General features: G+C 41.4%; 1 pseudogene across 1 annotated transcript in view; it reads left to right on the top strand.

Moving 5' to 3' along the window:
* The window catches only part of LOC308086021 (F-BAR and double SH3 domains protein 2-like), a 58,523-nt pseudogene that overhangs the window by 7,599 nt on the left and 33,947 nt on the right, over positions 1-16,977 (top strand). The window contains exons 3-9 of the transcript XR_013935082.1: positions 1,092-1,146; positions 3,026-3,154; positions 7,986-8,108; positions 8,545-8,640; positions 11,144-11,218; positions 14,582-14,701; positions 15,850-15,999. The product of XR_013935082.1 is annotated as an F-BAR and double SH3 domains protein 2-like (transcript). The remainder of the gene's footprint in view (positions 1-1,091; positions 1,147-3,025; positions 3,155-7,985; positions 8,109-8,544; positions 8,641-11,143; positions 11,219-14,581; positions 14,702-15,849; positions 16,000-16,977) is intronic.

Genomic DNA, 16,977 nt, shown 5'->3' with positions numbered 1-16,977 from the left:
CTCACTCAACGGCAGGCTATGAACGGCAGAGTTGGGTTCTCAGGTTCACGTCCTCTCAGGCTATGAAATCTAATTGATAACTAGGCGATAGTGCTGCATAAAGAGGGAAATGTGCATCGCATGTAAACATGTTTATTTGATTGATGAATAGCCCAAACTATACCGTTTACCCCCTCCCCCTTCTGACAATGTTGTTAGCTGTTGTTAGCCTGTCTGATTTAAACTCTGTAGGAAACATACAAGTACAACTGATAGGCTTCTAATGAAAACGGCTAATTCTGGAGCGCCTCGGTGCGTCTGCAGAGTACAATGAATAATAATCTAATTTAGTAATTTAACAATTGTATCAGACTGCTGACAACGTCAAACTCCTTTCAACACTATCTTTCAGATATATAGCGAATTACATTGATATTAATCAATTAATTCTTATCTAATCTCATTTGGAGCAGTTTAAAACAGTTTTCCCTTATTACATAAATTGTTGTACAGAATGCTGAGAATATAGCATAGATAAACAATTACTTGTAAATCCCAAGCTTGGAACAAAGGCTAAGCCTTAATTTGTTTATTTGAAGGTTTTCTTTATAATTTATTTCATCTGGGATATATGTTTTAAAATTCATTTATTTCATAATACTTATATATTTAAAGTTATTATTTTACAGATAAAAAAGTATATGTCTTAATGTGTACCTTTACAGTTAATGCATGTACCTCATGAATAATAAAAAGGCTTTATTTAATTTCATATATCGAAAAGAGGATAAGAGAAAATACAGTTGTTAAAAAATACATGATTTTTGTAGGAGAAATAATCAAGGTTTTTCAGTAATTTGTCGGGAAAATAAATGTGCTTAAAAATCGTGAAAGATCGTATCGTGAACCTCGAATCGTGATTCGAATCGTATCGTGAGTTGACTGAATCGTTACATGCCTAATCATTAATAATATAAACGAGCTGTGAAAATGCCCCTGGCCCCCACCCGTCTGACGTGTTCAGTGGGCCAAGAATCTAGTGAGTTTTCCAGTAAAGGTTTGTTGTACATTAGATTAATGACGATGATGTTTTTGTTCTGTTTTTTTTTCAGGTCCAAACTGGGATTGTTTCAATCAAGAATTAGTTTACAGAAAGCCAGTGTGAAGGTGAGACACACGCACGCATGCACGTGCGCTAGAGATGCGCGGATCGCGGTTTTAGCCGCGGTTGCCGCAGTTAACCGCGGTTTGGGGTGGATTCGGGTCAATCAAATATAATTATTAATTAATATCGGATAAACCGCGGGTGAAGTATTGCGGTAAATAAATGAATGACATCTAATATATCTATCCATAAAATAGCTAAATCTCTGCGTGCTTGTGTCTGTGTGAGTGTGTAGAGCAGCCTCTGTGCGATGCGATCACAAAATGCATTGATTTAGCCTATGGAATGTCGGTGCGTCTTTTTTCTGTTTTTTAAACCGGTGCCGCGCCTGAACATATAGAGCGCTCTGTATGTTGGATGCCGCATTAATGTTGGATGCCTGTATGCTGGATGCCGCAGAGAGTCTGTTCAGCGCAGCAGAACACGTGCACTCTGTATATGTTCAGCGCAGCACCAGTTTAAAAAAAGGAAAAAGACGCACCGACATTCCATAGGCTAAATCAATGCATTTTGTGATCACAGACAGACAGACAGACAGACACACAGACACACAGACAGACACACAGACAGACAGACACACACACACACACACACACACACACACACACACACACACACACACACACACACACACACACACACCTCCTAGCCATGCTTGGTGTGGACGGCCTTTATATCATATTAAAGGTTTCATGACGTTCAGTTTTAAAACACATTAAAAGTCTTTGTCATGGTCCTTCAAACGTGTATAGAAAGTTTTAACAAAACATTCCACTCCATTGATCCATGGCAGGTGTTTTTCTCTCACATTTTCTAAAGCCTTTTCAACTGCAATGAAAAAAGAAATCTTTGCCTGCGGGTGTCGCTGGTGAGGGATTTTGCCTGTCAATCATCGCCTCTGCTCCGCCCCCCCCCAAACGAAAGGATAGGGGAGGGGAGGGAAGAGGAGGAGAGTGGGCGGGATTAATCGGCTGTGACCTCACTGCCGAAGGGCCAAGCTCAGATTACTTTTCAGCCTAATTAATCGGAAAACCCCAGACCACAGAAAATCCACTGAATGTTTAAAGGGGCCACACCATGAATTTCATTTTTTTTTTTGGGGGGGGGGTATTTTTGGGGCTCCCCAGTGTCTCTTGTACTTTTTTTTTTAACATTCAGTCATTCATTCTCATTTCAGAGATTTTCAGAATGGGCGTGTCTGAACAGGCCATTACAGAATGGCAATGCAAGTGACATCACTTGCATTGCCATTGCATTGATGCTGGCCAGATAGAATTGCTCAGTAGCCCCCCCCCCCCCCTGCCCAAAAGGACGTTTTGGTATTGCAGCTGAAAGTGCTGTATAAGCCAGAGACAATTGACTTGGGATGAGTATATCTGAGTGATGATTTAGGCTCAAACCTTTTGAAAAAAGGTTTGAGGGACATACACCATATGATATTATCAATATTTTTTTTAAATTCATGGTGTAGATCCTTTGAAGTTCAGATTTTTTGGGTGTAATTGAGGTCATAAAACCCCCCAAAAAAATATAAAAAATAAAAAAAGTGAAAATGAATGTCATATAACCTTTAAGATTAAATATCTTCTCTCTCTCTCTCTCTCTCTCTCTCTCTCTCTCTCTCTCTCTCTCTCTCTCTCTGTGTCTCTCTCTGTGTCTCTCTCTGTGTCTCTCTATCTCTCTCTCTCTCTCTCTCTCTCTCTCTCTCTCTCTCTCTCTCTCTCTCTCTCTCTCTCTCTCTCTCTCTCTCTCTCTCTCTCTCTGTGTGTGTCTCTCTTTCTCTCTCTCTCTCTCTCTCTCTCTCTCTCTCTCTCTCTCTCTCTCTCTCTCTCTCTCTCTCTGTCTCTCTCTCTCTCTCTCTCTCTCTCTCTCTCTCCATAGTTAAAAGCAAAGAGAAGTGATTGTAACTCCAAGGCGACTCAGGCCAGGAATGATTACTTGCTAACGTTAGCCGCGGCTAACGCTCACCATGACCGCTACTATCACACTGACCTCCTGACCTCTATACAGGTATGTATTGACCTCTGAACCCTGACTTTATGACCTGTATACAGGTCTGGATATCATCTCCATAGCATTATATAATATGTTATATCATCTGCATAGCATTATATAATATGTTATATCATGTCCATAGCAGTATATAATATGTTATATCATGTCCATAGCATTATATAATATGTTATATCATGTCCATAGCATTATATAATATGTTATATCATCTGCATAGCATTATATAATGTTATATCATGTCCATAGCATTATATAATATGTTATATCATCTGCATAGCATTATATAATATGTTATATCATGTCCATAGCATTATATAATATGTTATATCATCTCCATAGCATTATATAATATGTCATATCATCTGCATAGCATTATATAATATGTTATATCATGTCCATAGCATTATATAATATGTTATATCATCTGCATAGCATTATATATATAGTTATATCATGTCCATAGCATTATATAATATGTTATATCATGTCCATAGCATTATATAATATGTTATATCATCTCCATAGCATTATATAATATGTTATATCATGTCCATAGCATTATATAATATGTTATATCATCTCCATAGCATTATATAATATGTTATATCATCTGCATAGCATTATATAATATGTTATATCATGTCCATAGCATTATATAATATGTTATATCATCTCCATAGCATTATATAATATGTTATATCATGTCCATAGCATTATATAATATGTTATATCATCTCCATAGCATTATATAATATGTTATGTGCATTTTTCGCAACTTTTCATATATTTCGCATTTTTCGCAACTTTTCACATATTGCGCATTTTTCGCAACTTTTCATATATTTCGCATTTTTCGCAACTTTTCACATATTTCGCATTTTTCGCAACTTTTTATATATTCGCATTTTTCGCAACTTTTCATATATTTCGCATTTTTCGCAACTTTTCACATATTTCGCATTTTTCTCAACTTTTCGCATATCGCATATTTCGCATATTGCTGCATATTTCACAACCTTCCGCATATTTTGCAACTTCCCGCAATATCACCGCATAAAATTGCAAAAACTTGCAAAAATACCTGCATATTTCATCGCAAAATCAAGGATTTTAGCCCGCATAATCAAGAGTTGTAATCAAGAGTTTTAGCCTGCTTAATCAAGAGTTTTAGCCTGCATAATCAAGAGTTTTAGCCCACATAATCAATAGTTTTAGCCCGCATAATCAAGAGTTTTAGCCCACATAGTCAAGAGTTTTAGCCCGCATAATCAATAGTTTTAGCCTGCATAATCAAGAGTTTTAGCCTGCATAATCAAGAGTTTTAGCCCGCATAATCAAGAGTTTTAGCCCACATAATCAATAGTTTTAGCCTGCATAATCAAGAGTTTTAGCCCACATAATCAATAGTTTTAGCCTGCATAATCAAGAGTTTTAGCCTGCATAATCAAGAGTTTTAGCCCGCATAATCAAGAGTTTTAGCCCACATAATCAATAGTTTTAGCCCGCATAATCAAGAGTTTTAGCCCACATAATCAATAGTTTTAGCCTGCATAATCAAGAGTTTTAGCCCGCATAATCAATAGTTTTAGCCCGCATAATCAAGAGTTTTAGCCCACATAGTCAAGAGTTTTAGCCCGCATAATCAATAGTTTTAGCCTGCATAATCAAGAGTTTTAGCCCGCATAATCAAGAGTTTTAGCCCACATAATCAATAGTTTTAGCCCGCATAATTAAGAGTTTTAGCCCACATAGTCAAGAGTTTTAGCCCGCATAATCAATAGTTTTAGCCTGCATAATCAAGAGTTTTAGCCTGCATAATCAAGAGTTTTAGCCCGCATAATCAAGAGTTTTAGCCCACATAATCAATAGTTTTAGCCTGCATAATCAAGAGTTTTAGCCTGCATAATCAAGAGTTTTAGCCCGCATAATCAAGAGTCTATATAATATGTTATATCATGTCCATAGCATTAGCACACAGATCACTCTGAGCCACTAGCTCTGGGTGCTAATAACGTTCTTACTGAATAATACATAGAAGGGACAGAAGGACAAGACCACAGGCCTACTACCACACACACACACATATTTCACAACCTTCCGCATATTTGCAACTTCCCGCAATATCACCGCATAAAATTGCAAAAACTTGCAAAAATACCTGCATATTTCATCGCAAAATCAAGGATTTTAGCCCGCATAATCAAGAGTTGTAATCAAGAGTTTTAGCCTGCTTAATCAAGAGTTTTAGCCTGCATAATCAAGAGTTTTAGCCTGCATAATCAAGAGTTTTAGCCCGCATAATCTAGAGTTTTAGCCCGCATAATCAAGAGTTTTAGCCTGCATAATCAAGAGTTTTAGCCCGCATAATCTAGAGTTTTAGCCCGCATAATCTAGAGTTTTAGCCTGCATAATCAAGAGTTTTAGCCCGCATAATCAAGAGTTTTAGCCCGCATAATCAAGAGTTTTAGCCTGCATAATCAATAGTTTTAGCCCGCATAATCAAGAGTTTTAGCCTGCATAATCAAGAGATTTAGCCCACATAATCAAGAGTGGAGAGGAGAGTTGGAGAGTTTTTGCCCGGGTTTTTTATGGAGGGTCTATATAATATGTTATATCATGTCCATAGCATTAGCACACAGATCACTCTGAGCCACTAGCTCTGGGTGCTAATAACGTTCTTACTGAATAATACATACAAGGGACAGAAGGACAAGACCACAGGCCTACTACCACACACACACACATATTTCACAACCTTCCGCATATTTTGCAACTTCCCGCAATATCACCGCATAAAATTGCAAAAACTTGCAAAAATACCTGCATATTTCATTGCAAAATCAAGGATTTTAGCCCGCATAATCAAGAGTTGTAATCAAGAGTTTTAGCCTGCTTAATCAAGAGTTTTAGCCTGCATAATCAAGAGTTTTAGCCTGCATAATCAAGAGTTTTAGCCTGCATAATCAAGAGTTTTAGCCCGCATAATCTAGAGTTTTAGCCCGCATAATCTAGAGTTTTAGCCTGCATAATCAAGAGTTTTAGCCCGCATAATCAAGAGTTTTAGCCCGCATAATCAAGAGTTTTAGCCTGCATAAGCAATGGTTTTAGCCCGCATAATCAAGAGTTTTAGCCTGCATAATCAATAGTTTTAGCCCGCATAATCAAGAGTTTTAGCCTGCATAATCAAGAGATTTAGCCCACATAATCAAGAGTGGAGAGGAGAGTTGGAGAGTTTTTGCCCGGGTTTTTTATGGAGGGTCTATATAATATGTTATATCATGTCCATAGCATTAGCACACAGATCACTCTGAGCCACTAGCTCTGGGTGCTAATAACGTTCTTACTGAATAATACATACAAGGGACAGAAGGACAAGACCACAGGCCTACTACCACACACACACACACACACACACACACACACACACACACACACACACACATACATGTCTTGAGGGCAGCAATCTGTTCATGTAATCATATTTTAATCATACATGTATAGAGTCAGACCCATGGATCTATCTAGAGCAGTATTTATCTAAAGTGTTTGGCCGCGGACCCCCATCTCAACATGTTTTGTTCCAGGGACCCCCATCTCAACATGTTTTGTTCCAGGGACCCCCATCTCAACATGTTTTGTTCCAGGGACCCCCATCTCAACATGTTTTGTACCAGGGACCCCCGTCTCAACATGTTTTGTACCAGGGACCCCCATCTCAACATGTTTTGTACCAGGGACCCCCATCTATACATGCAGGGACCCCCAGACGGTGTGTTAAAGGTTTTGTGTTAAAACACTAGATGTTTCTCGTACATCTGCTATTCATGAAAAGCCAACCCAAGTGTTTCAAAAGACTGTGATGGTATAGTAGCACGTGTTGCTGGGGACCCCCCGGAACCCCCCCAAGGACCCCACTTTTCAGAACCATTGAGCTATAGGGCCCCCAGCCCATGTATGTGTTGTGACTCGAACCCATCGGTCGAAAGTCGAGCCCATCGGTCGAAAGCCCATTGGCTGCACCCGCAATCTCAGACCTAAAGCCACTCCCACCACCATCATATTAAAGCAACACCAATCCCATTCACAAAATACATTTTTTTCTTGGTCAAGGCAACACTAATTATGGCTCTGAATAGCAGAGGAAAAGGCCTGTACATGTCATCGGGCCAGGTCTTCAATATCTATAAAGAAAGAGATAATATTAGTGGACCCAATAATAATAAAAAGACACACAGTGAGAATAAAGGTAAAAATAAATGAATCAGGCACAAAACTCCAACAAATGAAAAGCACAGGTCTATTACATAGCCAGTCCATCCAAATAACGCATGACTAATCACAGCATAACGTTAAGTGCAAATTCATCATTTAAGCCTTTTGGGGCCAATGTTTGGAGTGTGAAGATCCAGTAGGCTTCTCTTCTCTTTAGGAGAAGGTCTATATCACCACCCCTAGGTGGCATCTTGATCTGTTCTATCCCCTGAAATCTGAAAGAGGATATGTCTCCCTCTACAGGTGTTAGATGGAGGTGTATATAATATATATATAATATTAGTGTCTCTCTGTCTCCCTCTACAGGTGTTAGATGGAGGTGTATATAATATATATATAATATTAGTGTCTCTCTGTCTCCCTCTACAGGTGTTAGATGGAGGTGTATATAATATATATATAATATTAGTGTCTCTCTGTCTCCCTCTACAGGTGTTAGATGGAGGTGTATATAATATATATAATATTAGTGTCTCTCTGTCTCCCTCTACAGGTGTTAGATGGAGGTGTATATAATATATATATAATATTAGTGTCTCTCTGTCTCCCTCTACAGGTGTTAGATGGAGGTGTGTTTGAACATGTAAAGGATTATCTGGTCTCGTTGTGTCGGACGGAACTGGAGGCGTTTCAGGCGACACACTCCACCTTCCAGTTCCTATTGGACAAGAGCACCAGGGTACACACACACACACACACACACACACACACACACACACACACACACACACACACACACACACACACACACACACACACACACACACACATGCTCAGGGGCCCCTGGGCACCACGTGCCCAAAGGGCCCATATGGTAGATCCGGCCCTGGCACCCACACATTAGTGAGGACTGATTATATGAAGATAGCTTGAAGATGGTGAAATGCTCCTTTAAGTGACTTATTGACAGATATTTGTAATAAATCACTGGTTTTCCTTTATTTATATTTATATTATATATATATATATATATACTGTACTTTATAATAATGTTCTCAATGCTTTGAGATCTGTTTTACCGTACAATGTAAGTCAATGAGGAGCATATTTTAATTATCTCTCTCTTAACTCTCTCTCTCTCTCTCTCCCATTGTGTGTGGATGTCTCTCTACCAGGTAGTACAGGAGTTCAACCAGCAGCTGTTTATGCAAGAAAACCCAGTTTTTCACAAAACCTCCGACTTCCACTTCCTGCCCTCTGACAGTGACCTGGTAACACACACACACACACACACACACACACACACACACACACACACACACACACACACACACACACACACACACACACACACACACACACACACACACACACACACACACACACACACACACACACACACACACACACACACACTAAAGGATGTGTAGTAGGGTGGAGTTACTAGAGATATCAGTTAGTAATGATTTGATGGTTTAAAAGGCTCCAGGTGAAGGTATGGGTTCAGTTTGTCTTGAGACTAGAGTGGGTTAGGTAGGTAGTAGGTATGTAGTTAGTAGTTAGTAGTAGTTAGTAGGTATGGGTTCAGTTTGTCTGGAGGCTAGAGTGGGTTAGGTAGGTAGTTAGGTATGTAGTTAGTAGTTAGTAGTAGTTAGTAGTAGTTAGTAGTAGTTAGTAGTAGTTAGTAGTAGTTAGTAGGTATGGGTTCAGTTTGTCTTGAGGCTAGAGTGGGTTAGGTAGGTAGTAGGTATGTAGTTAGTAGTTAGTAGTAGTTAGTAGGTATGGGTTCAGTTTGTCTTGAGGCCGTGAGGACATTCAGAGGACAGGGTTAGGGTTATAGAGATAGAGTTAAGATAGTTAGAGTTAGATAAACAGGGTTAGGGTTATAGAGATAGAGTTAAGATAGTTACAATCTGGGAACCCATCGCCAACTGAAAATGAAAAACAGCGCCCTCTGCTGTTTGTTCTATGTCTGTTGGCTCTGGGCGGAAGAAAACGTAACGCCAGAGCGCAAGGAAACCGGTGTTTGTGTATGCCTTCAGCGCATCACTTCCGGTTGGTGCGACTATGTTTTCATTCCCACTAACAATATTTCTACACGGAACACTAACACCACTTCTCCCAGAGAACATGGATGGTTTTGGTTATCAGCCCACTTGTTTCTATGATGAAAGAGCAAGTTAAAATGTGAATATCTTTCCGTGGTTTTGTCTGCTCCGCGGACGCTATTGTTAAATTAGTTTCGGTTTGTTTCGAGGGGGGAAGGATAGACGGACACGTGAATCCCGCCCACTACATTTGATTGGGTAAAGCGCGGCCTGCTTCCTGATCTGAAGGCACGCCCATGCGCACACGTTATGACGAACCTCCCCGACAGATTCCAACGCAGTGCCGAATCTGTTCTTGAGAGATTAAGATAGTTAAGATAGTTAGAGTTAGATAAACAGGGTTAGGGTTATAGAGATAGAGTTAGAGAGCTGTACCAGGGCCTTTGTAGAAGGATTTTATTGTGTTTTTAACTTCCTGGTTGGTTTCATTTCTTAGGTGTCAAGAGTATATTCCTCAGTTCCGTTATTTGGAGCTTTGTTTTGGTCAGTGTGCTTTTATTTGGAGCTTTGTTTTGGCCAGTGTGCTTTTATTTGGAGCTTTGTTTTGGCCAGTGTGCTTTTATTTGGAGCTTTGTTTTGGCCAGTGTGCTTTTATTTGGAGCTTTGTTTTGGCCAGTGTGCTTTTATTTGGAGCTTTGTTTTGGCCAGTGTGCTTTCATGTTGAACTATTGTTTTTGCCCGGGCCTTCACTGTGAATTAACACAGTGCAGAAAAATACTAAAAACACTGCATTTGTGGACTGTCAAACTTTTTGGAGTATCTGACATAGCTGATTTCTGCCCGGCAACAGAGATATGTTTGTGTATCTGTGTACTGTATTCTAACAGTAACGGTAGTCTTTTTGTGTCTGTGGGCCTCATTCACTAAGTTTATAGGTAAATCATTTGTACTAATACTCATATCCAGGGGCGTAGCCACGGGTGGGCATAGGCCTGGGCCCACCCATAGGTAGGCCTGGGCCCACCCATAGGTAGGCCTGGGCCCACCCATAGGTAGGCCTGGGCCCACCCATTTGGTTTTTCTGCCCACCCCCAAAAAAAATTATTAAAAAATAATTGTTACTTTTTTTTTTTTTTTTTTTTAATGTTATATTCAGCGATTTTGATAACAGTGTATATATAAGTAATCGAAATCCGTCACAAACCCAAAAAAAGCATAAAAAACGCTAATAACCGCAAATGTCCGCGCGCACACATGCACAATTTCCGCGACTCCCTAGGCCCAGCCTCGGCTGGCGTTCTGGCTACGCCAAACACATACACACATACACACACACATACACACACAAATACACACACAAACACATACACAAACACAAATACACACACAGTCATAGAGCAGGTTTATAGTGAATGAGACTCAGTGTCTTTCTTTCTCTTGTCTGATCCTCTGACCTTTAACCTCTAATAACAACTTCCTCCCTAAACTGTTTTTCTACTATCTCTCTGTGTGTGTGTGTGTGTGTGTGTGTGTGTGTGTGTGTGTGTGTGTGTGTGTGTGTGTGTGTGTGTGTGTGTGTGTGTGTGTGTGTGTGTGTGTGTGTGTGTGTGTGTGTGTGTGTGTGTCTGTGTGTGTGTGTGTGTGTGTGTCTGTGTGTGTGTGTGTGTGTGTGTGTGTGTCTGTCTGTGTGTGTGTGTGTGTGTGTGTGTGTGTGTGTGTGTGTCAGACACTAAGCTCGGTGCAGAAGTTGGTGGACATTGAGCCTTCGCCCGTCAGTGCCATGAGAATGACCCTGGCACAGGTAGTTAAAGAGTTCATTCACCTCGTTATTATATTTATACATAGTTATTACACTATGTATCACCATGAGAATGGCCCTGGCACAGCCTGGTAAACATACAGATTATTCAGCATGAAGTCATTGTCATGGAGAACATGGGGAACATTTACCAGGTGTGAAATGGTTTCGTCTCACACCTGGGTGGCAAATGAGTAGAGACAAAAGAGACAAACACTAGAAAAAGTGCTCCTCGGAGCACAGGTCTCCGCCAGGTCAGGTAGGATAGTGTGGGGCGGCAATGTTCGGAATTCGCCAATCAGGCTGGAATGTGAAAGATCAGGCGGATCGGACGGATCCGTCTTGATCAGTTGACTATAGAGATCATGTGTACCGATTTGAGTGATGTTTGGATAAGATCTGAAGGAGTAATCTAAAAAGTTTTATATAAGTCGGCCTCCTGGTGGCGCTATAATAGGGCAATGTTGAAAGGGTGGCATTTGTTCGTCAACGTAGTGCAAATGTGCGCGCAAACTTTAGATGTTGATATTAGCCAATCAGGATGGAATATGAAAAATCAAACAGAGCCGTCTTGATCACATGACTATAGAGATCATATGTACCGATTTGCATGAAATTTGGATAAAATATGAAGGAGTAATCTAAAAAATAAATGTTTTACATAAGTCAGCCTCCCGGTGGCGCTATAAAAGGCAGATGTGAAAAATGCATGGAAAAGGTTTTTCCTTGACCTCTAGGGAGTGCACATAAAAAGTTTTACACAGATCAATGCAGATATAGGTAAAAACACGCATCAACCTGTTATAGCGCCACCATGAGGCTGACTTGAGAAAATTCAAGTGGCATTTGTTCCTCGGCCTAGTGGGAATGTACAGGGGACATTTCACAGAAAATGCATGTTGTGTTCATGTTTTGAGGCATTTTGTTCAAAACCAGGCACTCCTGCAAACTTTGGAAGCCATTTTTAGCCAATCAGGATGGAATCTGAAAAATCTGAAAGACTTGTGTGGCGTTTGGACAAAATCTGTAGGAGTACTGTCAAAAAATGTGTTTTGCCAAAAGCGGCCTCCTGGTGGCGCTATAACAGGCCTATGTGAAAAATGTGGGGCAGAGGTTCTGAATTGGCATCCAGGGAGTGTGTGTGCACAGTTTTGTTGCGATCCAGCCAACGGTGCCGGAGATTAGCTGTTCACAGACGGACGGACACACAGACGGACACACACACGGACGGAGGGACGGACAGGGTGCAAAACATACTCTCTCGCCATGCCTTTCGGCCTGGCGGAGACAATGACAGGAATTTACAGGAAAATACCTGATATTATATCTATTGATTGCTTGATTAAAGTATTCAATACTTTAATAATGTGTAAAAAAAGTACAGAGGTACAGTTTAGTAGAATAATGCTAAAGGGATGTACAAGTGAGAGGGTTTACAAGCCCTGCAAGGGTTAATGTAATGAACACAATGATCCTATCACACAGAGATTTGGCGGCCCCCCCTGTAGCAACTCTGAGGATCCCCTAGGGGTCTCGGACCCCCTGTTGAAGACCCCTGGTCTAGGTCCATACAGGTGCTCTTTTATGGTCGCCTCACGTAGCCAGACTCAGTGGAGCTGGAAGTCATTTATTACAATTATTCATTTTTTCACCTTTTTTCACCTTTTTCAACAAATATTTCATTATTCCCCAAAGTTAGATACATACATGTACCCGTGGCCTAGCATCATGAACAGAGGTTAGGTGAGTGCTAGGTGTGAGGTCTAGCCTAGCATCATGAACAGAGGTTAGGTGAGTGCTAGGTGTGAGGTCTAGCATCATGAACAGAGGTTAGGTGAGTGCTAGGTGTGAGGTCTAGCCTAGCATCATAAACAGAGGTTAGGTGAGTGCTAGGTGTGAGGTCTAGCCTAGCATCATAAACAGAGGTTAGGTGAGTGCTAGGTGTGAGGTCTAGCATCATGAACAGAGGTTAGGTGAGTGCTAGGTGTGAGGTCTAGCCTAGCATCATAAACAGAGGTTAGGTGAGTGCTAGGTGTGAGGTCTAGTCTAGCATCATGAACAGAGGTTAGGTGAGTGCTAGGTGTGAGGTCTAGCATCATAAACAGAGGTTAGGTGAGTGCTAGGTGTGAGGTCTAGTCCTAGCATCATAAACAGAGGTTAGGTGAGTGCTAGGTGTGAGGTCTAGCATCATAAACAGAGGTTAGGTGAGTGCTAGGTGTGAGGTCTAGCATCATAAACAGAGGTTAGGTGAGTGCTAGGTGTGAGGTCTAGCATCATGAACAGAGGTTAGGTGAGTGCTAGGTGTGAGGTCTAGCCTAGCATCATAAACAGAGGTTAGGTGAGTGCTAGGTGTGAGGTCTAGTCCTAGCATCATAAACAGAGGTTAGGTGAGTGCTAGGTGTGAGGTCTAGCATCATAAACAGAGGTTAGGTGAGTGCTAGGTGTGAGGTCTAGCATCATAAACAGAGGTTAGGTGAGTGCTAGGTGTGAGGTCTAGTCTAGCATCATGAACAGAGGTTAGGTGAGTGCTAGGTGTGAGGTCTAGCATCATGAACAGAGGTTAGGTGAGTGCTAGGTGTGAGGTCTAGTCTAGCATCATGAACAGAGGTTAGGTGAGTGCTAGGTGTGAGGTCTAGCATCATAAACAGAGGTTAGGTGAGTGCTAGGTGTGAGGTCTAGTCTAGCATCATGAACAGAGGTTAGGTGAGTGCTAGGTGTGAGGTGAGTGCTAGGTGTGAGGTCTAGTCTAGCATCATGAACAGAGGTTAGGTGAGTGCTAGGTGTGAGGTGAGTGCTAGGTGTGAGGTCTAGTCTAGCATCATGAACAGAGGTTAGGTGAGTGCTAGGTGTGAGGTCTAGCATCATGAACAGAGGTTAGGTGAGTGCTAGGTGTGAGGTGAGTGCTAGGTGTGAGGTGAGTGCTAGGTGTGAGGTCTAGTCTAGCATCTCTCTCTCTGTGTCAGAATAAATTTTATCTCCATATAATTTAGCAGAAACAAATGGCAGCGATACTTCAATGTTTTGCATTTACTTTATTTTGAATAAAACCTCTATATATGGACATTTAGCAGCTCATTTTATTTCAATCTCTCTCTCTCACACACACACACACACACACACACACACACACACACACACACACACACACACACACACACACACACACACACACACACACAGGTTTTTAAGTAGCACTCAGCTTGTCTTCATTTATTCACCTTATGTCTTTCTTTAGCTTTATTTACAGCTTCTGTAACATAACACCTTTGTGTGTGTGTGTGTGTGTGTGTGTGTGTGTGTGTGTGTGTGTGTGTGTGTGTGTGTGTGTGTGTGTGTGTGTGTGTGTGTGTGTGTGTGTGTGTGTAGAGTCGTCAGTTGGAGTCAGACTCGGGGACACAGACAGAGGAACACAGTCTGAACAAAGAGGCCAGGAAATGGGCGACCAGGGTGGCAAGAGAACACAAGAATATACTACACCATAAGAGAGTAAGATACACACACACACACACACACACAGACACACACACACACACACACACACACACACACACACACACACACACACACACACACACACACACACACACACACACACACACACACACACACACACACACACACACACAGCAGAAAAACAAGCCGAGCAAAATGTACTTTTATAAATCCTTTAACTCATCGGGTGCCAGAATTGTATAATAACAGATTACGTTCGGTGGCAGAAATGTCACTGTTGAGCTGCGCTGTTTAAATCTGTTTAAATCTGTTTAAACCTGTTTAAATCTGTTTAAATCTGTTTAAATCTGTTTAAATCTGTTTAGATCTGTTTAAATTTTTTTAAATCTGTTTAAACCTGTTTAAATCTGTTAGACTCCATGACGAGCGATCCATGAAAAACAATGCATGTGTGCAGAGGGTGCACGATGGTCCTGGCTAAAGCCTGGAACAACAACGTGTCTCAACGCGAGTCACCGTTTTGCAGAGCGATCGATCGCGCATCGAGAATGACTCGTTTTGCCCACTGTAAAGAGTTAAGGAGATACAGAGGTTTTTTAGCAGAGAGATAGAATGGAAGCGGATGGGAGACAGATTTTTTGGCACGGTGATCCGTCTGTCCCTTTACTTCTTAGAGTGTTCATGGGTGATTCCAGGGCTGTGCTAGCCCCCCCCCCCCCCACCCTCTTGTGGAAAAAAACGAGAAAAAAAACGAAAAGGTAAAACAAACGTATATTTATGTTTTTTAGGATTGTTGGCTCTCAGCGGGTGTATTTCAATGTGTTAACATGGAAGGTGCCTCGATGTGTTTTGTTGTCACGTGATCTCTGGGGAAAACACAACAGGATGCAAACAGAGTCAACAACCAATCAGCAAACAGAACTATTAGCACTAATAATACATCACATGAATAAAGTCAATAGATTTAGAAGTATCTCTAGTAAAAAAAACTAAACTATACTATACTGTGTGTGTGTGTGTGTGTGTGTGTGTGTGTGTGTGTGTGCGTGTGTGTGTGTGTGTGTGTGTGTGTGTGTGTGTGTGTGTGTGTGTGTGTGTGTGTGTGTGTGTGTGTGTGTGTGTGTGTGTGTGTGTGTGTGTGTGTGTGTGTGTGTGTGTGTGTGTGTGTGTGCGGGCGTCAGTCTCTAGAGGAGTGTGAGGGTCTAGGCTCCTCCCATCTAGGCTCTTCCCTTCTAGGCTCCTCCCATCTAGGCTCCTCCCAGTCAGAGCAGAGCAGGGCTGATCTGGAGATGAAGATGGACGACACCAAAGAACACATCCGTAGAGCTGAGGTACTACACACTACACACACACTACACACTACACACACTACACACTACACACACTACACACACACACACACACACACACACACACACACACTACACACACACACACACTACACACAGAGGCTTTTCCTTCAGCACCTGAAGCCCTTCTGTTAAGCCGTGAAGCACTTATGGTCCGCGGCCCGGAATGACACACATAGTGCACACATAGTGCACACATAGTGCACACACATAGTGCACACATAGTGCACACAGCGCACGTCAATATTTCATTCAAATTTCTCCGTAATCCACACAAGTATGTTTATAAATACCGTGTCAGTTAAAGACGGGATGATTTTCAGTGATCCCCCCCCCCCCTGAAACATAATCATCAGGTATTAATGTTATACCACGAGGAAGATTCTTTACCAGGAGGAAGATTTGTTTCCAAAAAGTCTATCAACCTCATAGACACATGAAAAACAGAAAAAGTGCAAAACCATGGCACCACCTCTTTAAGTATTATATTATATATGTTATTATATATATATTTAGTAGTTATATCACCAGCCGATCAAAGAATACCATTTGAAACGCAAGTGACACATTTTGGTTGAATGAGCCTCTCTCTCTCTGGAACAGTTAACTGTGAGAATGATCTCCCCGTCTGTCTGTCGCACGCTAACGTTACATCGCCATCTAAATTTAACTCTGCGAGGAAAACAGCCAAAATGTCTCTTTTAAGCCACCCACTCTTATTGAACAAGTAAATAGTTTATGAACAGAGATAAATCAGTTTGTGTGCCTCAGCCTCAGCATAAAAGAAAGTCATATCTTTGGGTTTCCACTGCGTGGCCCCAACGGCACCTTCCCGTGACCCCACTTTGGGTCGTGGGATAGTGTCACGGAACCCATAGTGTTCCGTGGTGGAAGAAATGTTATCCAGTAGGAATGAAAACATAGGTTCACCACCGGAAGAGGAGGGCTGAGGGCAGGAGT

The sequence above is a fragment of the Gymnoscopelus braueri genome (assembly GCF_963280865.1).
Source record: "Gymnoscopelus braueri genome assembly, chromosome: 5".
NCBI lineage: Eukaryota > Metazoa > Chordata > Actinopteri > Myctophiformes > Myctophidae > Gymnoscopelus > Gymnoscopelus braueri.
The sequence above is the reverse complement of the archived record's forward strand: the minus strand, read 5'-3'. Positions and strand labels throughout refer to the sequence as shown.